The sequence below is a fragment of the Misgurnus anguillicaudatus genome, chromosome 7, assembly GCF_027580225.2.
Source record: "Misgurnus anguillicaudatus chromosome 7, ASM2758022v2, whole genome shotgun sequence".
NCBI lineage: Eukaryota > Metazoa > Chordata > Actinopteri > Cypriniformes > Cobitidae > Misgurnus > Misgurnus anguillicaudatus.
The window spans coordinates 15339705-15363920 of record NC_073343.2 but is presented as its reverse complement, the minus strand read 5'-3'; the positions used below and the strand labels follow the sequence as shown (position 1 = coordinate 15363920).

General features: G+C 36.3%; 2 long non-coding RNA genes across 7 annotated transcripts; one reads left to right on the top strand and one right to left on the bottom strand.

The window, feature by feature from the left end:
• Positions 1-1374: 1374 nt before the first annotated feature.
• On the bottom strand, positions 1375-23973 carry LOC129418306 (uncharacterized). 4 transcript variants are annotated; one of them, XR_012370509.1, is made up of 14 exons: positions 23274-23973; positions 22673-22732; positions 22186-22380; positions 21964-22004; positions 21737-21819; positions 21356-21436; positions 21129-21192; positions 11080-11205; positions 10864-11003; positions 10147-10201; positions 8688-8756; positions 8511-8548; positions 6429-6482; positions 5370-6106 (listed from the first exon to the last, which is right to left on the bottom strand). It is a non-coding gene; the product is annotated as an uncharacterized lncRNA (long non-coding RNA). The 4 variants fall into 4 exon arrangements; XR_008636084.2 differs by having other exon boundaries at positions 10895-10963; positions 23274-23966; XR_012370510.1 differs by lacking the exon at positions 10864-11003 and having other exon boundaries at positions 23274-23966.
• On the top strand, positions 13171-19279 carry LOC129445812 (uncharacterized). Of its 3 annotated transcripts, XR_012370508.1 has the most exons (6): positions 13171-13257; positions 14300-14625; positions 14770-14940; positions 16322-16381; positions 17916-18101; positions 18815-19274. It is a non-coding gene; the product is annotated as an uncharacterized lncRNA (long non-coding RNA). The 3 variants fall into 3 exon arrangements; XR_012370506.1 differs by having other exon boundaries at positions 17916-19279; XR_012370507.1 differs by lacking the exon at positions 13171-13257 and adding an exon at positions 14142-14160 and having other exon boundaries at positions 17916-19279.
• Positions 23974-24216: the final 243 nt, after the last annotated feature.

Genomic DNA, 24216 nt, shown 5'->3' with positions numbered 1-24216 from the left:
TAAGGAGAATCAACGAAGGTGAACTGTTCGTTACTGGAAAAGGTTACTAAGTAAATGTTGGGATGAATAAATCTAGTGGTAATACAAATTCGTTTCTATTGTGTGAAATATAAACAGCTCACAGTAAAAATAAATCAACACCAATACAGAAGTTTACAGGAATTCATAAAAAATATAAATGTCATAGTAAAGAACAATTGAATTAATATAAAAACTACTACAGGAATTAGAGTTTTTAGAATTAACACAACATGATCTCGCGAAGTTCCGTGGGGTGGTCGCGGAGTTTTGTGCTCGTTTTTCCGTGGCGTTCTCGCGGATCTCCGCGTTTTTACGTGGCCCTGCTGCGGACTGTCTTTTTCGTGGCATTCTCACGGATTGGTTACTCAACTGCTTTTTCCTATTTTCAAACCATTTTCGCTTCGGTTTAGGGTTAGATTTGGTGTTTGCGTTAATATGTCACTTTAACTATTGGTTTATACTATTTTTTCTGCTTTATATTTTCTAAACTTTAAACAATTGTTGCCTGGCGTTGGGGTTAGAGTTGGGATTGGGTAGGGATGTCATTTCATGTAAATCTAACCCTAAACCGAATCGAAAATGGTAAGAAAATAGGACAAAACAGTTGAGTAACCAATCCGTGAGAATGCCACGAAAAAGACAGTCCGTAGCAGGGCCACGGAAAAATGCGGAGATCCGTGAGAATGCCACGGAAAAATGAGCACAAAATTCCGTGACTATGCCACGGAAATTCGTGAGATCAGGTTGAATTAACAAGTCATCAGCTGACATAACCTGGCCAATGAGCATTAAGCTGTGTCGTCAGCAAGTCTTTTCCCATCGTGCTTTTCGTCAACGCAGTCGGTGGAGAGCAACTGCGCTCGGCTGTAGAATCCGACGAGCCCGCCTCTCCATCGCAAGAGTTATTTTGCACACGTCAGCGTGACATCAGAGCAAGTCGGACGTAGGTCGGACACTTTTCTAACCGACATGCATCTTGCGCGGATCACCGGTGATCGATTCTGCGCAGAATTTGCTCATCTCAAACAAGCCTACTTATTAAGATTTCTTGAAGAGCTCTCGCGGTACTTTGACGTCATCCGTTTGCGGCGCCGCATTAAGTCAGTGACGCGGCTGACGTACGATGCGGCTGACTGTTATTTGTTCCGCCCCAGCTTCTTTTATTTTTCTTTTGTTTTGTGCGCCAGAGCTTTACAGTCTGGGGAGATGCACGCTATAAATTTGAAAAAAAAAAACTTAGCAAACATGTCTGAGGAACAGGGCAGCCGCGTCACTACAGTCACGTGACTTCACGCTCGAGCCGGAAGAGAAGACAATGCTGAATAAAGTCGTAATTCTGCAATTTTTGGACCAAACTGTATTTCCGATGCTTCAACACAATCTAACTGACCCACTGATGTCACATGGACTACTTTGATGATGTTTTTATTACCTTTCTGAACATGGAAACCATACATAGATTTTCAATGAAGGAGATAGAAAGCTCTCGGACTAAATCTAACGATAAAACATCTTAAACTGTGTTCCGAAGATGAATGGAGGTCTTCCGAGTTTAGAACGACATAAGGGTAAGTCATTAATTACATTATTTTCATTTTTGGGCGAACTATCCTTATTTAGTAGTCACGCTGTTCCCTTTGGGGGCAGAGGTGAAAACACAAGCTTATACAGTATGTAAATATACACAGACAATGACGCCCCCGCTGCACGCTAGAATCTCCGGAAAAACAAGCCTTTTAAATATACAAAAACTGCTATCTCAAACATGGAGAGGCTTCTTCGTGATCTCAACTAACAGATTCTGCAATAAAACGAAAATCACAAATTTTGAAAAAAAACCTTTGTTTCTCATTTTCTCGAAACTTGTGCTGCCGACTTGTGTCCCTGGTTTCCGTGACGGGTCACATTTGTTCTGCACTTTGTTACTTCTGACCTTATTTTAGTAAAAAAAGTATTTATTACAAACGTTAATTCTGATCTAATTTAAGTCTGTACATTTTGGATTGCTTTTTGTTGTATCGATGTTGCGCTATTGCGTGCTACCCATGCTTCCGCATGCAATTTAGCCGAACGGGCTAGGTGTTCTGCGTCTCATATTTAGGAGTTCATCAAACTAAACATTTAAAAACTGATGTTTTTCGACGGGGTATAAGTTTTAAAATTTATTTAAAGCAGAGTGATTATCTTGTCAAAAGTGAAACTACAAAACAAGTATTAGCCGTTTCTTTAAATTTCGGTGATGAAACGGAAAATATCTGCACCGAACCTATATTTTTGCCTGACACGTCTGTCGATTTAATATTATGGTCACTGTTCACTTTAAAATGATAGCAAAGAGATTCCTGAAATAAATAATATAAGAATCATCAGGTCTTTCTGTATCTAAAGTGAATACAGAGAGGATCGAAGTCAAAGCAACCAAGCAGGTATTTCTGTGCTAAATAATAACGCGTCGTGTCTATAAAATCATTAATTTCAGTGTTTTTCTTGTTATAAATTAATGTTTAATGAATTATATATAAAGCTTAGTTTTTATCATTTACAGAAACAATCACAAATTATTTGTCATTTCTCATTTGTCGTTTTTTTTGTCATGACGGCTTTGACGCGCTAAATCTCCAAATGAAATAAAAACACTGAATTGTAGCCGAGGTTTCCAAGGCAGGATCACCTTTGTTGGTTTTTTTAGGTTTAGTTTTCAAAATGTTTTTTGTTTGATGTTCTGTAGATCGTGCCCAACAAACATTTGGACGTGTGATGACCATTGAAAAGACGTCCGTTCGTCACGTCACGTCCGCGTTGAAAAATATATCCAAAATGAAAGTTGAGCCGACGTCTTTGACGTCATCTGGCCGTAAATTTCACGTCTTTTCTGCACGTCCCTGGACGTCTAAATGCACCGTCTTTTGGATGTTTAAATGTGTTCCTGCATAGTTTAAATATATGTTTTAAGCCCCCATATAGCAAACATTTGGACGTTTTATGACCGTTGAAAAGACGTCCCTTCGTCACGTCCCATCACGGTTGAAAAATACCCTAAATTAAAGTTGAGCGGACGTCTTTGACATCATTTGGCCGTGAATTACACGTCTTTTCTGCCCGTCCCTGGACGTCTAAATGTGCCGTCTTCTGGATGTTTAAATGTGTTGCTGCATTGTTTAAATGTATGCATATAAAATGAATATACACCCATTGTGTAACATCGTGAAAGGCAATCAATTGTATTGAGGTTTAACACATATTCACAAAGGTTCAAAATCGGTTCAAAATTGGTCCAGTCAGATCTGAACGTCCATAAAACGTTTTAACCACATGTACTTCACAAACACATTAAAGAACACATTATTTGTGGCCATAACCAAAAAAGAAGCATGTTCTAATTTAGCACTTTTTATTTTTTAACCATTTAACTATAATAACAATTTCAAAACACTTTCTATAAAGGGATAGTTCACACAAAAATTAATATTTAGTCATTTATTCCCTCTCATGTTTCAAACCTGTATACCTTTCTATGCTGAAAGAATGTTTTTAACAAAGCAGATCTCACAACCCATTACTACAATTGTAAAAGAAATATTGACAGTTAATGGGTTGTGAAGTTACAAACATTCTTCAATCTTTGTGTTCAGCAGAAAATACAAAGGTATACAGGTTTGAAACATGTGGATAAGAAAATTATAACAATTTTCATGTTTTGGTGAACTCTCTCTTTAACACATCACAGCTGTTAGGCTTTTTTGTATCCACCACCCAGCTCTTCCTGGAGCGTGCTTGAGGTGGTCTGCCATAGCTGCATCTATTTCCGAGTCTGTGGCATTTGGGCTCCACCTCTTCACAGCATCTGAAGGAAGAGAAGAATATGTTTCTTTTTAAAATAAATACAATTAAAATTTTGAGGTGAATGACATGCACTTACTTTCAAAATCTTTATGGTCTACAGCTAAAATGATATATTAATATTATATATATTATTGTACAAAATATGTTCTGCTTTAAATAAGTGTTAGATCAGTTGTGGGGGAAACAGCATTTGTCCCCTCCCTCTACAAAACCACTGGGTGCCCTTGAGAAAGACCCTTAACTAGGTGTGTAACTGTCAAAAAATGAACAGGATATTTCTGATAAAGACAGGTGAGCTGTGATGTCCCCTGAATAGATCAAGCATAACAATAAAAATGACATCAATATAATTACATCAAAATAACATTCCCCAAATTACCTTGAATAACATGATACAAAGGTGTGCCTTTAAAAGACTTATTTTCCAGATGTCCACCACCCTTCATATTGAACTTTGCCATAAGACAATTTGACATCATTCTGTGAAAGAAATGTAAGATTACTTCACCTTAGACAATAACCTAAAAGGTCAATAAATCACAATTAACAGTAATGAGCAATTGCATACAATGTTCAAACATACCCAGATAGCACACGTACGTCGCGGAGATGTCTGCGCGATGTCTTGTTTTTCGTCTGGAAGACGTATTATTTAGGGCGTTTGCTCATCTGGAAGGCGTCGCCGAGACGTCCGACCCAGCTGTTTGCAAGACACCCAGCAGATCTTTATAAGATGTATGTTATTTAGAACGATGGCGAGCCGCCGTTTCCCAGATCTTTACAAGATGTTAGAACGGCAAGCCGCTCTTTCCCAGATCTTTAGAAGAGCTTTAAAAGATGCGGAGCCGCTCTTTCACAGATCTTTAGCAGAGCTTTATAAGATGCGGAGCCGCTCTTTCCCAGATCTTAAGAAGAGCTTTAAAAGATGCGGAGCCGCTCTTTCCCAGATCTTTAGAAGAGCCTAGAAAGACGGTAAGCCGCTCTTTCCCAGATGTTTGTAAGATTACAAGATCCCTCATTAACAAATTGAATTGCCCTAAACTACAGCAAATTATTTCTACACACGCAAGCTGTGTCATCGATATTAAGTAATTAAAACAGCATTTTCAATTGATCTTAAAACAGGCAGTTGTTGATTTTATAAAACACATTTATTCAAATTAAACAATGAAAACTTTCATTCATTTATCTTTAAATATATTTTTTACATGACAGTATGCGAAACAACATAAACATAACATATTTAAAATAATCAAAACCTTTCCTCGTGTGCTTTATTAATCTCCATTCTAAAATAAAACATTTCAAAAACTTACCAGGAAAAAATCGTGATAGGGTGCTCTTTCTTTATAGCTTTAATTAGGATCTAGAAGATAAAATTACCCGAAAGTGTTGTCATTGTTAAATAAATTACGGATGTGCGTCTTTACGTCAAGGTCGTGATTCTACATAACAACATCCGCTTGACCTCGCAACGCCAAGAAGAAGAAAGGCGTGGAACACATGCTTAAGGTATGTAGTAATAATGCATTTAAATAATAAACTGTTTTGTGTGGGATCATTTAAATAATACCTTGAAATTGGGTTGATTTATTCATGCTTTAATATTGATATTTCGCCCACCTGTCTGACGTCAATTTATTTTGATCATTCATGTAACTGGGTCTTGTGTAAGATTCTAGAAAGATATAGTGGCTTACTTTTTTTAAAACGATCAGTAATATGGTTGATATTTGTATTGCACTTGTTAAAAAACAAATTTGCCCCCATTTTTCATTTCATGAGCTGAACTTAAATATTTTCTATGTCCCCAAAAGGCCTATTTCTCTCAAATATTATTCACAAATCTGTCTAAATCTGTGTTAGTGTTGCGTTTATAATTGTGGTTAGTGTGTGTGTAAGGCACTGCCTGTGAAAACCCAGCTAAAGTCTTTTTTGTGATGTATTGATTTCTACATAAAATCATCCTAAACAATGAAAAGAACATTTTGTAAAAATATCTTATCTTTAATATTGGCTGAGTAAGATTCTTTGTATAAACCCTCAGTCTGTTAATTTTGTCTCCAGCCTGTCAAGATCCTTCAGATGATGTTTGAGAAAAAAGTCATCATCCTCTTCATCACTCTTCATCCGTATTTGGGGTAACAAACACCTGCTTCCCACAAGAGACTGGACCGCTGAAGTCAGGTGGTCAGTCTTTACTTGCATTCATCCTAGAACCGTCAAGACTGCCTTTTTGCAGCTGCAATAGCAAAGATAAATGAATTAGGAGTGTAGCTTTTAAAATGCTTTTACTATTAAATGCACTATTTTGATTTATTTAAACTTAAGAATCAAATAGGTGTGTAGTTTAGGTAAAATTCTTATAACTGCATTTGTCTGTTTTACAACAGATGTAACTAAGTATAAATTTACTGTTTTTTTTTTATGTTGGATGGATCATCAGACCTGCACCTTCCTTGAACATGTTGGTAAGGTAACACTTCATCTGAGTAAATGATGATGCTTTTTTATAAGAACTTTTTATAAATAAATATTATTATTGTTTTTTTTAGGTAACTTACTCTGTATTTGTTCACGGTGGTCACCCCAGGGTCTCAGGACTCAAAACGAGTGCTCTATGGATTAAACAGAAAATGTAGTATAAACAAGTGTTAAGTTATGTCTTTAAATGCCACTAATAATGTGTTTCTGTTTTCTTTCTCATTATGCTAACAAACGCTCTTTTATCCCTCATGTTAGGTGGATCAACACTCCAACCATCTGCATTAGGGACTGAATAAAGGATGCCCTCTGTAGCTGGGAATGTTAGATCAGGTAATTTGCATTTGATATATTTTTAAAGACACACACTAATGCTGCTTGTACACCGCCAGCGACTAGCAACACAATCTCATTCATTCCAATGGAAGCTTTGCCCCATTCAGCAACATGAGCAACTGTGACAATCGACAACAGGAAGTGGGCATGTCCAGCTATGCCACAACGTTGAGGAAAGTTTAACTTGATGAAGGACTTTTGGGAGCAACTACCAATGAGAGTGAAGCAGTGAAGTTCGTGTCATCACTCTTTTGTCATTTACTGAGAGGATTGTTACTCATTTATTTGTAGTTTTTACTAGGACAACCAGAATTGGGAACGCCTTCTGATAAACTCATTAAAAGAAATGGCTGAGACACAGTGACTAGGTTGTTGGCGGTGTGAATGCAGCATAAGGCCTTAAACTGTCTGTGGCAAATATTTTAGCACCCAAAATAAATAGGGGTGATGCTTTTAAAGGAAAACACCACAGTTTTTCAATATTTTACTATGTTCTTACCTCAACTTAGATAAATTAATACATCCCTATCTTTTATCAATGCATGCACTTAATATTTGTACAGCGTGTCGTGAATGTGTTAGCATGTAGCCTAGCCCCATTCATTTTTCAGAGCGCAGTAACATCATCACTCCTGACTACTCCACCTCTTTTGAGTTTGAGCGAGAGGTGGAGTAATCAGGAGTGATGATGTTACTGTGCGCCGAGGTCGAAGTGCTGCAAACTTAGTGCTCTTTTGCCATACAATATAGTTCTCATTTTTAACCGCTTAAAAAATTGCCACGTTTTATTTTGTGCCACCATACTTACTCGTGTAACTACTTATGTAACAGTCTTTAAATAGGGAAAACATGAAAGGGTTGGGTGGCTTCTAAATTCATCCCTGTTTGGATCCTAAGGAATGAATGGGGCCAGGCCAAACGCCAACACATCCACAACACGCCGCACAAAGACCAAGTGCACGCATCGAAAAAAGATGGGTATGCACCAATCCGTCTAATGTAAAAACATAGCAACATTTTGGAAAGCGGTGGTGTTTTCCATTCAAAGGGATAGTTCACTCAAAAATGAAAATAATGTAATTAATGACTCACCCTCATGTTGTTCCAAACTTGTAAGACCTCCGTTCATCTTCGGAACACAGTGTAAGATGTTTTAGATTTAGTCCGAGAGCTTTCTGACCCTCCAAAAAACGTATGCGCTGTACACTGTCCAATTTCCAGAAAGTTAACCAAAACATCATCAAAGTAGTTAATGTGACATCAGTGGGTCAGTTAGAATTTGTTGAAGCATCATTAATACATTTTGGTCCAAAAATAACTATTTATTCATCATTGTCTTCTCTTCCGGATCTGTTGCGAATGTGCGTGCACAATGGCGCTGCTGACGTGTTATCCTCAGAAATGTTTGCGAAGATTTTGTTTGCGAAGATTGTTTGCGAAGATTTTCTTTACAGCGTCTCCGTCAGACTGTAAACGAAAAAAAAAGCTTGGGTGCACCAGATAACACGCCAGCAGCGTCGTACGGCAGCAGTGTCATGCACACGGTTCACAACAGACCCGAAAGAGAAGACAATGCCAATTCTAACTGACCCACTGATGTCACATGAACTACTTTGATGATGTTTTTATTACCTAACTGGACATGAACAGCACACCGCACAAACACCTTTAATGAAGGGTCAGCAAGCTCCCGGACCACATCCAAAACCTCCCAAACAGTGTTTCCGAAGATGAACGGAGGACTTTAGGGTATTATTTAAATCAACTAAAAGAAAAACAATCTTTAAATGGTTAGTAAAATTGAGGTCAGATTTTTGAAAACTTACTGTCTTGATGGTCATCCAAAGTTCTCGGTGCAGAAAATCTTTTTTGTATGGATCAGAGTTAGACATTGTCATGTAATATATAACAATGTAATAGCAAGTGTTATGTTGTTTTTGAAAATGCTGTGAAAATGAAAAAAGCTATTTGTTTATCCACTATGCTATCAAATGCTCTTTTACCTTGCATGTTAGGCGGATCAACATTCCATCCATCTGCATTAGGATCTACCTTAGAGACACTCACTGGAGCTGTAAAGGGAAGCAGGTAAGTTGCACAACCCATCAAGCCTTTGTGGGGAACAAGGTTTCTTGTAGAATTCTTAGACTAGCAATTTTTGTGTGAGAACTTTAACATGATAGAAATTGTTAAACTACAAATATGGTCAACCATGAAGCCATCTGAGTCTATATTGTCTGAGAGAAATTCTTACTCAAGAATCTGCATATGGACTCTATGCACGCTTAACTTCCGCGTTTGACTCACGGCTGCTATTCAGTTTCCGGTACGAGATATTTAAAACGGATTGACGGCAGAATCACTCAAATGTACTCGGTTGTTTGCTGAATTTACCCAAATTTACAACCTGTGGTTTGTGAAGAATTGTCCAGATGTGCAAACTCGAGAAAGGTTACAAGTTTTATGTGTCGTCTCTGTATAATCATTAAGATATCTTCAGCTAGCCTGTACTAGCAGAGCTTACATTGTGCTATTTTTACGATTCGAACAGCAGGCTAATCACGCTGGTAATATATTACGTCTTTGTAATGTTAAAGTATGTTAAAGTAATGTTAAAGTGTCAGGTTAAATAAGAGATTCATGTACACATCGATTGTCAAAACATTTTTACTTGGTTATTTTTGAGTTAGTATCCTGACACATTTGAGAATCTAAAGAACAAAGCAAAAAAGGCTTAACTATTGTAAAGTCTGTTGTAGAAATCTATATTTTTCCCATTATTTGTTATCCCGTTTATTTAGTTTGTTGTATGTGTGTGTGTTTTTTTTTTCTTTCACTCAAGTTATTCTTGTTGTCATTGATATTATATTTCCATTTGTCTTTTGCATTTGTTATTAATAAAGAATACATAAATATCGAAAATATGAGTTTCAACTGTTCTAACATTTAGCTTGTATAACCAAAGATGTTATCTTTCCTAGTACTGATAATAACAGTTATACCAATTTATCAACAACAGATGAATAGCACTGTTATCAGTGCAATTTTTATCTAAAAGTATTGGTAATGCAGATACAGGGTAGCAGTGTAGAAGTTGGCATGCTTTCCAGTGAGTCGCTGTAAACGCTATGACACAGCAGTGGTGGCTAGAAGTTCGGTCCTAAAAAATATACTTTCATACGTTTAAATGTCATTATGGTATTAAGTGTGGAGTATAAGTTATTTCTATGTAAAGTAAACAAGCATCAACAAAATTTGCTGTGTTATTTTGGCTGTTTGTGCAACCAAACAGCCAAAATAACATAGCGCTCTATGACTGGCGGAAGTAGTCCAGCATCCTGAGATATCCCCGGAAACACGTCAAGCGCTGCCGTGCATAGAGTCCATTGCTATAGATATGCAGAGTACTTATCTTGAAACAGTCGTAAAATATTAATGTTTTTTGTTTTGTAGGTCACTTACTTTTCATTCGTCCTTGGGGGTCACCCCAGGTTCTCTAGAGTGAAAATTACTCAATCTATGGATTAAACAGAAAATGTAGTTTTATGAAGTGGTATGTTGTCTTTAAATGCCATTAAAAATGTGTTTCTGTTTTCTGTCTCATATAAAAAATACTCTTTAACCTGCCCACTGGAGCTGGGATTGGTTAGCTGCATTTTTACATTAACAAATAAACACACTAAATCCTAGGCTTGAACCTGCCTTAGGTTTTAGCATCCAAATTAACTAGGGGTGCTGATTTTTAAAGGAACATGCCCACATTTTGGGAATTTAGCTTATTCACAGTATCCCCCAGAGTTAGATAAGTCCATACATACCATTCTCATATCCGTGCATGCTGTAACTCTGTCTGACGCAGCCCCCGCTAGCTTAGCTTAGAACAAAAGACTGGTAGTGAATTTGACTATACAAATCACAACACATAATAGGAAAATGTTTGCGTTATTTTGTCATGTTTGGAAGCCGTATGCTAGATGGAGCCATTCACTTCCAGTCTTTGTGCTAAGCTAAGCTAGCGGGGGCTGCATCAGACAGAGTTACAGCACGCACAGGGATGAGAAAGGTATGTATGGACTTATCTAACTCTGGGGGATATGGTGTATAAGCTAAATTCCCAAAATGTGGGCGCGTTCTTCAAGGATTTAGGGGTATTTTTGAAGTTAAATGAAGCCGTTTTACCTTTTAAACTGTCTCTTTTATAAGGACTTACTGAATTTCTTTTTTCAGCAATTTGGGACATTCTTCCAGTTGTCGGCAACTTTGTGAAAAAGGCTGGAAACTAAAATGCAGGTACTGTTTCATTCTTTTGTTTTTTACAGCTATGAAAAATAATGTGTTATTAATTGTACTGTCTATTAATTAATGATTTTATACAGTGTAACTGATTCTGCTTACCTGACTCATGCAGAATTCTGGCCTGGTCTTTGGTCCGTGCTGTCTTTGGCTCTTTCATCTCCATCATCCTGACCCTCTTTAGCAGCCTGTCCATGTATTTATTTGGAGGCCACCATGAGCACCCATCTGCATAATATGACTTTGTTACTCAGTTGTCCATGCTCCTACAAATTCTACATTTTTTGTAAAGCTGCAACAAGTTGAAACCCTATAATTATTAACATTTGATTTTGAATGATGTAATTCAAATACATGAATAAGTAACAAAAGCAGAAATATATTAATTAAGACATTACCTTTTTGTTGATTGTTTACTGATCTATAAATCATTTTGCATTCTCATAATTGATCATCATAACTTGGTATACAGTGGATGTGTGGCTGTAGATAACTTTCTGAAGTCAATTTAAAACTATATGGGGAGGCTGCAGACCTGGAGCCGGTAGATCTACGCCCCTGGCAGTTTTATGCCCCTGGCAGTTTTGCGCCCCTGTTGCTCCTCATGCGTCCAGTAGGAGAGAGGGCAATACAACTAGGATACTAGCCTATTTAAACAACCGTTTATGAGCACTATTTATTAATATTACACATTTAAACGAAAATTGTATAAACTTACAGGTACACTGCAGTCTGCACACTACGGAAAAATAGTCCAGGTCTGGTCATCTTGGTTTTTATTATTGGAGATAAAAATCAAGATCATGGATTTAAATAGTTTTGCATTATGATACGAGTGTATGTTAGCGTGTTTTCCTGTGGCATTTGAAATCGATTGGACCCGGAAGCGGCGCGTGATGACGTCACACTTAACTATTTATATTTATTTATAAACTGTTTTTATATACAAGAGACTGACTGATATATGATGTTGTGAATTTATATTAAGTTACATGTAGATATTAACCATATTTAGGCCATTAGACATAAAGTACTGTGTATAGATCCTAAATGAAATACTGTACAATTCACAATAGGTCGTCATACAGCTACAAAACATGTCCTACATAGCATTTTATGAAGCCAAACACAATGCAACTTTTCTAAAATTCCAAGGGTCATTTAAACGAAAGAGACAATATTGTGGTTCACAAAATTTTTTATTAACACCATGACTTGGTTATTTCTTAACAGCATTACTCCTGTAGATGACTCTCCTATGTTTTTTCACTCTTCTTTGAATGTTTTTTTATCTGAACAAAGTGTTCTCGCTCACTGATAAAAAATATATAAAGCAAAGGTTGAATAGTGTTAGAAACAATGGTTACTTATAATGAATGGCAATATATCGCATCAATCGTTTATAAATAATACATGTATCATTATAATACAATCATAACAATAACTTTAGCAGATTATTTAACATACCTCAATTCGTATCGCTTCAAGAAGGTCTGCTGCTTTCATACTGTCTGCTGTTCTGATATATGACTAGGCTCATATACTAATATACAGCCTCCCCCTACTGGACGCACGAGGAACAACAGGGGCGTAAAACTGTCAGGGGCGTAAAACTGTCAGGGGCGTAGATCTACCGGCTCCAGGTCTGCAGCCTCCCCCTACTCATTTAAAAAGGCAAAAGTTAATAAATGCTAAATTGGTCAAATATACATTGTTGTATTTTCACCATTTTGATCTTATTTAGGCATTTCATAACTTGAGGGAAATTTACGTATACTGATCTTTCAAATCAAATATTAATTTATTAATGACAGCTAATCATTTTATAAAGATTTTTTATAACAATATTTATTTATATAATATCAATTTAATACATTTATTTCGTTACACCTACATCACTGAGCGCAAGGGAGTGCAGCCAACAAATACATTCAGGTGTGTTTGACTTAACACCGAGATGCGCAGACAGCACGTGGTATGACATCAAGTACCGCGAGAGTTTGGGAAAGCCCCGGAAAAGGTTTGAACTCGCGGTACTTGATGTCACGATCGGTTTGCGAGTAGATCAGCATGAAGTCAAACACATCTGAAAGATGTGTGGGCTGCCTGCACTCAACGTTGGGATCATTCAATAGAGTGTAACCTCAATCGGTTTTTGCAGCTTCTGGGTCCCGTGTAGAACGATTTTTTGTTCTTTTCCAACTCGATTTTTAACTCCCTAAACAAGTAGGAAGTTCCAACGGGTGAAGCAACAGTGCTGACGGCAGTTTCAGTGTCAAGGTAAGTTAATATGTAATGAATGCAGGTAAGTTAGTAGATCTACAGAATCATCGTCTTATATTAATGTTCTATACGCTATTAAAAGCTTATTAACGTTTATCAATGCAATGCTATTCAGGTCGCTGCAAAGTCCCGAAGCCACGTTGCAACGTTAACTTTACATGTTACGCACTGGTGTGGATAAACCAGCCAGTTTAATAAAGTTATTAAATGCCTCAAACCTTTCCCGCCCTGTAACGTTACGTTAAAGTGGCCCTTATACGGATTACGTTCATTTCAGTCAGACCTTTTCCTAAAAACCACTCAAAACCGTTAACGTTTTTCTATTGGAGTGGTTCGATAATTGTATTTATTAATTGTTTCAGTTATATTAGTTATATCTGTTCTTTAATTCGTATTTCTAACAAATAAAACCAGGAATGACAAGCTATAAGTTACTTACCAAGATTTTGACGATCAAACTGACAGAAAAACTAACTTAAAGCCGACTATTAAACCAAAAACATACTATTACAACGTGAAAAGGAACGTAGGCTAATGTGTACACATTTTATTATTTACAGGTTATTAATAATGTTATTTGCGACAAAAAAGTTGAGGGAACTCGAGCAAATAACGGTCTTCTGGTAAATATTGTGGTCACGTGATGGCCTCGCGACATATAAGTCGTTTCCGGTCGTTTCTCAAAAGCACAGCTGCGTTCTTTTAAAAATATTTTTAATATATTTTTTTTAAATAATAAGAAATACAAGTTCAGTCAGGGGGTACATTATACATATATAAAATAAAAATAAATAAGGCTGTGTCCAATTTTTTTTATTTTTAATAAGGCTGCGTCCTAGAATGCTGCATGTCTCGGCTGCCACGTCATCAAGCATCGTTGAAGGACATCTCAATCTGCTTGTTTTCTCTTTTGTTGTTTTAATTAAATTACAAAAGGTTTAACTGTCCATGTTGTAAAGACGGTTGATACATGACTTTTATTCACTTTATTTTTTATTTTTGGTGATGCATTGCTAATTTTCAACTTCTCTCTTTAAAGTTTTCATGCCATGACCACTGGGGCGGAAACCATTATGACATTGCCTTGGACATCAAACTAAACCATCTCATTCTGGCTTTTGAGGTGGATTCTAACCTCGAAATCTCAGAAGGACAGGTCTAAGATGGACGCAGCCTCCATAGGATGCAACCTTGCATTTGAGAAACACCCATAGAACCGTCAACTTACCCCATACTCTAACCTGAATGCAGGGATCATAAAACTTTATCTTTTACCTTAATTGTTAGATGGGTGTTGATACCAAACTTTTTTTCTCGTCTACCCAGGAGAAAGTCATGGTGTTCTGCTGCTAAGGTTGTCATAAAGTATGCTTTTTTCCATTTGTTGCATTAGGCAATAATATCAAAAGACATAAATTCTGAAAGAAATAAGATAATTTTCAAAGCATTAACATGAATATAAAAGCATTAAGTCATTAATGACCATCTTTTATTATTGTTTATTTACAGCGTCTTTTATTCTGCTTACCTGACTCATGCAGAATTCTGGCTTGATGTTTGGTCCACCTGTTAGCTGGCTCTGGTGCTTGGTAGTCTTCTCAAACCTCTGAATCAAGACCACCATGAGAGGCCTTCTGAAGACCATCATTACGCTTCAGATCCAGTTGTCTTTACTTTGAGGTAAATCTTTTTTAACTGCAGCATTGAGCGTTATGTGCGTCGTTAATGGCACTGAACGCCTTGCATTTTTGCCCCCTACTGCAACATGCGTTTTTGAAGGAGCGCTAAGAGCAGAAAAGCACCCGACGTCATTTGTGTCTTTCCATTGTCCAATTGAATATGGGGAGAGGCAGGCCTTTCGTTGTAGGACCGATGTTTACAGTTTTTGAAACAAACATACTTCAGTTACTTACTGTCTCCTGTGTGTTTATGCACCTCTCACCTTCGATCAAAGTCAGTGCAAGAGTCCTCTTTTTAAAGTTTCTGCTTATATGACAGTTAAGAGCAAAAGAGCGCTCACGCTTAGATATTTGATTGACAGGACAGCTGCCTCGGTGGTTGCCTAGCAATATAAAAAGCTGCGCTGCACTGCACTGTTTTTTATAAAGTGACCAAATAAAGGTGCACCTTGTGTTTCCACGTCTTTAAAACGCATTTGGTGTGATTGGCCCCCAACAAGCGTTTTTTCTGCCACTTTTTATTTTTTTTCAGCTTTTGCCTTGATGTTGTATTTTACATTGGTAAATGCCTATGGACATTGGCTACTAGCGTTCTGCACGTGTAAATGCACATCGATGCGAACAACGACGCAAACGTGTAAATGAAAAGTGGCGCATAGCCTACTGTGTAGAGGCATTGGGGTAGGTCTGACAAAATCAGCCTTAATGACAACTGCATCAGTCTTCAATGTTGGTCTGACTTTTACACAGATAAACACTCACTTTGTCTATCCAGACCTCAATGTTAGAGTTCAGACAGATTCAGATAGTTGGTTTTGTTCATTTTCTAAGTGTTTTGTTGATATTTTAGTTAGGGATGCACCGATATGGAAATTTTGGCCGATAGCGATAACCGATAACTCTTTATAGTTAGGGGCCGATAACCGATATATATATATATATATAGGCCGATAAATATTCCTATTAATTTCACAATGAAAAACTCCCAGACTGCGGACATCTTGTCTTTGCGCTAGACTAGCATACTCTTCTTAAGCCCGCAACACGTGTCATCTTCGTGCTATGTCACAGAAAGCACCAATCAAAACTCCACATGGCCAGCAATGAGCAAGTGAAGTGGTTCAACAAACCAAAATAATCCATAATTTATCGGCTTTCATTTATCTGCCTAATTTTGCTATCAGACCGATAACCGATAATATTAAAAATAAGCAGTTATCGGCCGATAACGATATGTCGGCCGATATATCGTGCATCCCTAATTTTAGTCCTAATTAATTATGACAGATTTGTTACAGTCTTATCTGTCAAAATGAAAAAGTTTAATTCAACCTCTGTTGTAAAGCAGATTTTTAACTAGTCTTCTTCAATTGTGTCACTAGCCTACCACAATCCCTGTGCACCAGCTATGGAAAGTGCAGACCAAACTTCTACCTCCACCTGTGAGTCTCTTCCCATATTTAGTTAAGTAATGAATGCGGTCTTACTAATGAAAGGTTTTTTAGGGTACATTATTTTAATTACCAAATGATTTCTCGGATGAATTGGAAAAAAAGACAATATTTTATTTTTCATTTATGAAAACTGGTTGTTGCTGCATGAACTCAAGCACATTTATTTCAAACACATCAACGCAACGTCATTGCTAAAAACCAATGCAGCTATTTTGGATAAAAGACAATGCGCCTCAGGTCACACAAATCAAACACGAAGAGTTGTCATACACAGTGTGTACAGTCAGTCATTCAAATTGGATATACACAAAAATCAGATTTAAACTGACAGTGTAAACATAGTCTATGAGATAAAACAAAAATGTTTAAATGTAAGCCTTGCTAAATACCTTATTACCCATAGTTTATCCTCTTTATACTATGGTCACTTGCTTTTGTTTATTTTGCAGTACAAAATAGGACAGGACAGATAAGAAAAGAACATTTATTTTTATTAATTATTTTATCTAGGGGTCAATAGATCTAGTTCAATCAACACCCTCACCATGCTCTCCCAGCTTTAGGTGCTTAGACCTGTTTTTCTAATCAAACAATACAAGGGCAGATGTTTCGGCGTTATTGCCTTCATGGCATGAAAGATTAAAATCTGCATTTAAACCCAAAGGGGATATGATCTTTAAATAAAATTGCATTGTCATTTTCTTGATTACAACCATAATACTGAACAACTTTAAAGGTCCCGTTTTTCCTGTGTTTTTTGAAGATTTGATTGTGTTTACAGTGCGCAATATAACATGTGTACATGTTTCACATGCGGTATTTTTCACACAATCTACATATCTATATAGTCCTTTCACTGTCCTAAAAACGGGCTGATGTATTCTTTGTCCTATGAAGTCCCTCCTTCAGAAATATGTAACGAGTTCTGATTGTGTAGCTTGTTTAGTGTGTTGTGATTCAATAGCAGCTTATCTTAGCCAGGACGGAGTTTGGTCAAACACACTTGCTTTGACGTCATTCAACCGGGAAGTAGAGGGCTGTAGTACAAACCGGCCGTTCGCTGTATTGGAAGGGGGATTCTGTTAAAGAAAATACATCGCCTGGCTGGCAGTGAACTTTGAGCTTTATCATTTACAGGTATTATTTATGCTATTACAGCAACATTACACACTAACTAAAGTTTGAAAAATGGGATCAGGAAAAACGTGACCTTTAATGTTTAAGTATTGAGAAAGAAAGAATTCTTACTGTGGTGGAGATATTGAAAACTCTTAAAAAGAGGGGCATTTTGGGTGTTTTATTTAAAGACCATGTCCCCTTTTAGCCTGACTACATCAGACTTTGTACTTCCGCTCAAGCAAAGTAGCAGAGAATGGTATTACCAGGATAGTCCCCTTTGGTTTTAAATGAAGACCCTGATCTGTCATGTTTTTAATATTTTGGTTTTTCTTTGGGTGCAATTTATATAAATGAAATACTTTGTCTGATGTGATGATGGTCTCATTGTGTTCTTTTGTTACAGATAGAACTGAACTGGAGTCTATGAACTAATGCTGTGTTCGAGACAACTTGGATGTTGGATATTATTGACCTTAAACCCGTAAGAAGTCAGGAACAGGAAACAAAGTGGAGTATCCGACCTCTCAACTTGGAACAGATCGATCAACACCGACCTCAACGAGATGCGTCATTTGACATTGCAGACAAGGTGGTGGCTAGCCTTTCACAGCCTTACATGAACCGCAAACAAACTTTAAACAGCACGTAATATAGATGAACATGAATGTTAAATTATACAGTAACCGTTTTCTGCCATAATTGGCACAAGAGCACAAACTTCTCCTGGCGTCTCATTATGTGGTAAACACGCAAATGTGATACGTGATTGACTGGAATGCACTGAGGTCGGAGGTAGGATATTTAATGACATAACATCAGAAATCAGAGTTGTCTGTAACACTGCACAATATTTCACCTAATTGTTAGCACCTGATTATCATGTTTTTAACACAACCATTGATTGGTCACACGGATGAAGGCAGCAAGCAGAGACATTTGTCCTTTGTATCTCTGTCAAAAAAATTAATCTATATTTAATGTTAAAAAACACTTACAGTAGACTATGTTAGATAACTGTGCTCTTGGAAGTCAGCTTAAGTGAACAAATGGTAATGTTAATGAAAAGTTCATTTTTGTCACTGTTGCAAACTAACCACCACACAGAATATGAAGAATAGCCAGAACTGTGGTAATAAGCTAGCCCTAAAATGTTGTGAGAATCTTGATGTATTGGACACAGGTGTGTAGTATCTGTTATATATTGACGGTTGACAGGTTTGTTTGCATGTAATTGCATTATTAATTTGGTGTTGATAGTCCAATGTTGATTTGGGAGAAATATTTAATTTCTTTTCTTTTTAGATCCTTTCTCTTTTTAATGCAGCACTTAAGGATGAACCACCCTGATCTACTAAGATGCACAGATTCAACTCTGGCCCAGCATCATCCCCACACCTCATCTGCCATCAGTTTAATTTAATGTCTGTCAATTGCAAATGGTATTTATTTCAGTTATATTACAACTTAATATTGAGGGAATGGTCTACCCTTTTGCCATGTTGAACTGTGTTGTTGCCTCAGCCTGGATGAATTGGTGCATGCCTGTCTTTTTTCGGTGCGTGCACGGTGCAGCGCGTTGTGGGTGTGTTGGCATTTGGCCTGGCCCCATTCATTCCTATGGTACAAAAAAAAGTTTTATTTTGTTGCACCATACTTACTGGTATAACTCCTCATGTAACAGTCTTAAAATAGGGAAAACACGAAAGTGTTTGGTGGCTTCCCTGTTTGGTACCATAGGAATGAATGGGGCTAGGCTAAATGCTAACACATTCACGACGCGCTGTACAGTGCACGCATTGAAAACAATAGATATGTATTAATTTGTCTAAGTTTAGGTAATAACATAGTTTAATATGGCAAAAGGGTAGACTATTCCTTTAACTTTAATTGAGACTAGTATTGTGTAAAGCTGGGGTTTCCAAACTTCTCATTTCAAAACCTATTAGACAAGTGTAATCTATTCTAGACCCACTAAAATATTTTTAAATATACATTTTTTAATGGGGTAAAACACATTTGTTCTCTTTCAGTGGAGTCATTTTATTTTCATAATATTTCATAATGTAAAGTAAATATAAGTTTATTTGCAATACCAAATATTTTATGGTATATTCTTTCAAAACCATTGTCATTGTTAATTATTAATTTGGCCAAACTGTTGTTGCATCATTACGGTGTGCAACACACCTTAACCTACTGTGTGACAGACAAGTGGGTCCTCCTGACACACAATTTAAAATCCCCTGGTGTACCGAATGTTGTATTGTAATTAAAGTTGCATCTAAGTCTTGTGTAACAGTCTCCATTATTTGTGATTATATTCATAGTGTCACATGGTACTTTCAGCACTTACTACATCACAGTGTTTTTAATGCTTTCATTTTTAGGGTTATTATAGATTCATTCATTTTTAAAGAATTACTTCTTTATGTAGAACATGCAAAGTCTAAAATGTAAAGTGTCATGATCAGCTCTGGGTCTTGTGCAGTGATTAAATGAGCAGGTAGTAAATGTCATAGCTTTAAGTTCTGGATGTAATGAACATTCAGCACATAGGTTTCATAAATTGAATTTGATAAACAAACTTGTCGAAACAATTCATGCTGTGATGCTGGATAATACCTGGTCAAATGAATACATGTATAATGTGTTTTAACATTGTATAAGGTTTCTTCATCTATATAGATATATGTTAAAGAACGGTGCAGAGACTGCTGTCCATTATTGGTTACAGTGTATTTGTTAAAATGTTGCCAGTAAGATTATTTCTGTGTACAAGGTACTTTGAGTACCTTTATGTGTCTTATTCTGCACTTAAAACATGAACGCAATTTATATGCAGGCGTCTCGTCAGAACTGCAAAATATGCAAGTGAAACTGGACTAAACGCAAATAAGGCTATGATTTCATGTTTCTATATTACACGTGATACGAGGTAGAGTATATAATAATTATATTTTATGAATGCAAATTAAATGCAAAACTCTTAAAAAACTGGCTAATTATATGCAGCTGAGGGGGTTTTTTTTCAATCGTTTTGTTTGTGTTCAATACAATTAAACAAAAAATGAGTGTAAACAATGAAATGAGTTGAGCATTTCGGTCAGCTGATTCGTCTGCGTTTGCTCGGATTCAAGATCTCCAGAAGATGTATGCAGCTCGTAAAAATTTCAAATGTTTCAAGACATCGCCAAGACGTCTTGCAGAGATATTGCAGACGTCTTACTTTTCAATGTTCGCGGCCGATCTACAGAAGATGAAGCGATATTTAGCAGACGTCTCCGCGACGTACGTGTGCTATCTGGGATACACTATGTGTTAACACTTCACAACTTCACTTGTTTCATCTACCATGTAACAAGTGCTATGAACTATATCCTCATCCATAAGTTTGGGTGACAAGTAACGGCTTATACTGAAATTATGTTTTGATTTCTTGTTTTCAGTATGGCTAACTGTTTAAGTCACTACGAACATTAAAACTTCTGAACAAGTGATGTGTGACGGATTAAATCCTGAATTGAAGTAATATAAATAGCTGGGTTAATTATGGTGGTAATCAATATATATTCCTTAAATATTATGCAGGATTACACAAATCAAGAGAAATACATACCTATTCATAACGTTGTTCACGCAGTCTCTGACAGAATATCCACCAACTCAGACAGTTGCTGGACCTAAATGTGAAAACAATGGAAATAATGTTATAGAAAGATAGATGGAAATATATATACATATTCTTTATGTCACAATTTACGCAGATCAACTTGTTATCAACATCTTTGATGTATTCATAATGTATTCATAATGCAAAATAGACAGTCATATAGCATTTCTTACTTCTTGCATTTGAAGCTAAGGCCATAGGTGAAGAATCAGGTATAGTCTCCATCCGGTAATTTTTTCGTTGTGTTACCTCACCTGTACAAATAGAGTTAATGTTATGGTAGTGTAATATTTTAACAGTAAATAACTTCACAGTATACTGCATTAGTTATGAAATCAGCTGGCTGTACTTTTAGGTCTTTGTGGTTGCAATGACAGACATTATAAGCTCTGTATTTCTAACTATTAACTCAGATTCAGAGAAATGTAAATGTTTATACTCTAAGCTGTGTTGCCACTAATGTGAAATCTTGTGATGCACGATAAATCGCATGTGATATCATGCGCATCTCGTCAGTAAAGCCGGTTCCTTGATTAGTAGTAAATCACCATCACCTGGTTTCAGATGGATGCTCTCTGGGATTGGGGTGCCCACTGGTACTGGATCGTCAATCCAGAATTTGGGATTGTAGACAATACTATATAGACAATAAAAACAAAAGGTGTAAAAAATGATAAGTTATTTAAGGTAAGAAAGGACATGAATGAATAACACCATAACTGTACGATTACAAAAAATCCGCTTTAGGTGTATGACAATACACAAGAAAACAATACTATGCCTCTTTCGGTTTTTTGTAAGATGGCTGTTCATTATGTGACCCTGCGAAACAAACGACACCTTGCATGTAATTTCATTAAGTACAATAAACATACACATGCACAATGTATTTTAAAAAATACATAGTAGTGTAAAATATTAAAATAAATCACTTTTTATATGAAAGTTTGGGATATTATGTTGACATTTAGGCAAAACCCTGACTCATGGAACACATTTTTACCTATAAATGAGAATGACATTATAAAGATGGAACTGTATGCAATATGGAGCCAAGCAATGTGTTTGTATAGTGTGGGAATGCACAAAAAAAGCATCAGTAGCACGTTCACAGCATCAGTGTCACAGCTTATTCTAGGGTATAGATCAATCACACCATCTTGATACCGATGTTTACTGTCATGATGTGTGCCATCACCTGTGTAAACAAAAATAAAACACCAAAACAATTTATATACATTTTTTAGTTTCATATCAAAATATATACAATTCTTTTTTGAAAGCATGATTATTATCCGTAGTATTAAGCAAAGCAGTCAAAAACTTACAACTTACAGGAGTAGTCAAAGTCAGGCACGTCTCATCCAAGTGTGTTGGACACAAAACTTGATCTTTAGAACAAACAAGGACATATGACAAATTAGAACATTAACAAATGTGTAAACTGTTTAAGCTATATCTACACAATTCATATCTACAGTTTGTCATACCTTCTTTTTTATTGTTTGTAGAATCTACAACATCTTCATTTGGTTTGTGTTGATCTTCAACTGTAAATAAAATGAAATTGTAATGATATTTACACCACAAATAACATCTCACATTTGTTTAAGTGTATTTTCAAATGGATTGGATTTTGAATGGTTATATTTTGGAGGAGGATCTGGGTAGGACACAGTCCTTTTAACAGCTTGTTTATTTTTATTTGGATTAGGTTCTGCTTTTCCTTTGTACAAAACAAAAGCAAAGGAAGTTAATCAAACACTTACACTGAGCTTTTAATACAGAACAGTATTTAACATTTTACATCTGCAATGTTAATCATTACCATCATGCCAAATTACTTTTCTCTTTCAGATAATTTACTTTCTGAAAGAAACTCTCAAAAGGCTACATAAATAAGTTAAAGTAATAACTTTGACTATCATTAAACATACTTTATATGGTATACCATGTATAAGTTCAGAGTAACTTTAAGCCTACTACGTTAGCTAATTTTACGTGTGGACAATTCTGGCAACGTTTATTTCGGTTCCTTCGTCAACAAGTAAACCTTAAGCACGTTAATCAAATAATACAAAATGTACTTACCCAATAGTAGGTTTTATATAATATATAGACACAACTCCTTCATAAATTCACCCTCTCCTCGTGGCTTGCTGGCTGCACACTACGTACTTCCGGGAGAACGTGTGACGTGACAACTATCTCGCGAGAAAATCTATCCTATCGCGCGATTTTGTAAAATATTTTGTTAAAACATTCTTGGCAGCGCAGTTTTGAAATTACATCCAACTCAGACCTAAATGGTAACCGGATATATACTTTCTTTACATTTATATGCATACATTTAATAATAAAGCAGGTTGAAATAATGACTAAAATGTATTGTGGCTTTGCAATCACACTGGGCACTTTGTGATTATAATTTTTTTAAACAAGATAAAATTAATATATTTACTTTGTATACAAATCGTGTATTTCATAAAGATAATTCTGTTTTTTTCCTACTAGTCTAGTCTAGACGTGTAAAAGACGTCAGTGGACGTCTATTCACAACCTCTTAAAAAAATACTTTTTGCACTTAAATTAATTATTACAGTATTAACCAAGGTGTAGGCACAGCATTTGCATGTTTCACAATGACTTTATAGGTTTATGATTTTTTATAGAGGGTCATGATGGACTATAAATGCACGTGTAAAAGACATCACCTAGTGACGTCCTCTTACAACCGATTCACAACAGGGTATAAATATTGAAGCACACGTAGTAAAAGTCAAAGTAACAATTATACATGCAACCCCATAGACAGGGGCGGAGTGGGACCAAAAAATCTACCGGGAAATTTCGTATACCACCGGCCCTGCGTGGTAAAAAAATGTCTCGTAGTCTATTTGTAAAACTAGGGTAATACAAATCGTAATCAATTTGCCAAAAAAAAACCAAAAACATTTTCATAATATTAATAAAATCATTAAATCATGGCTAATTTTCCTAAATGAGTAACTATACAAAATGATACCTGTTTGAA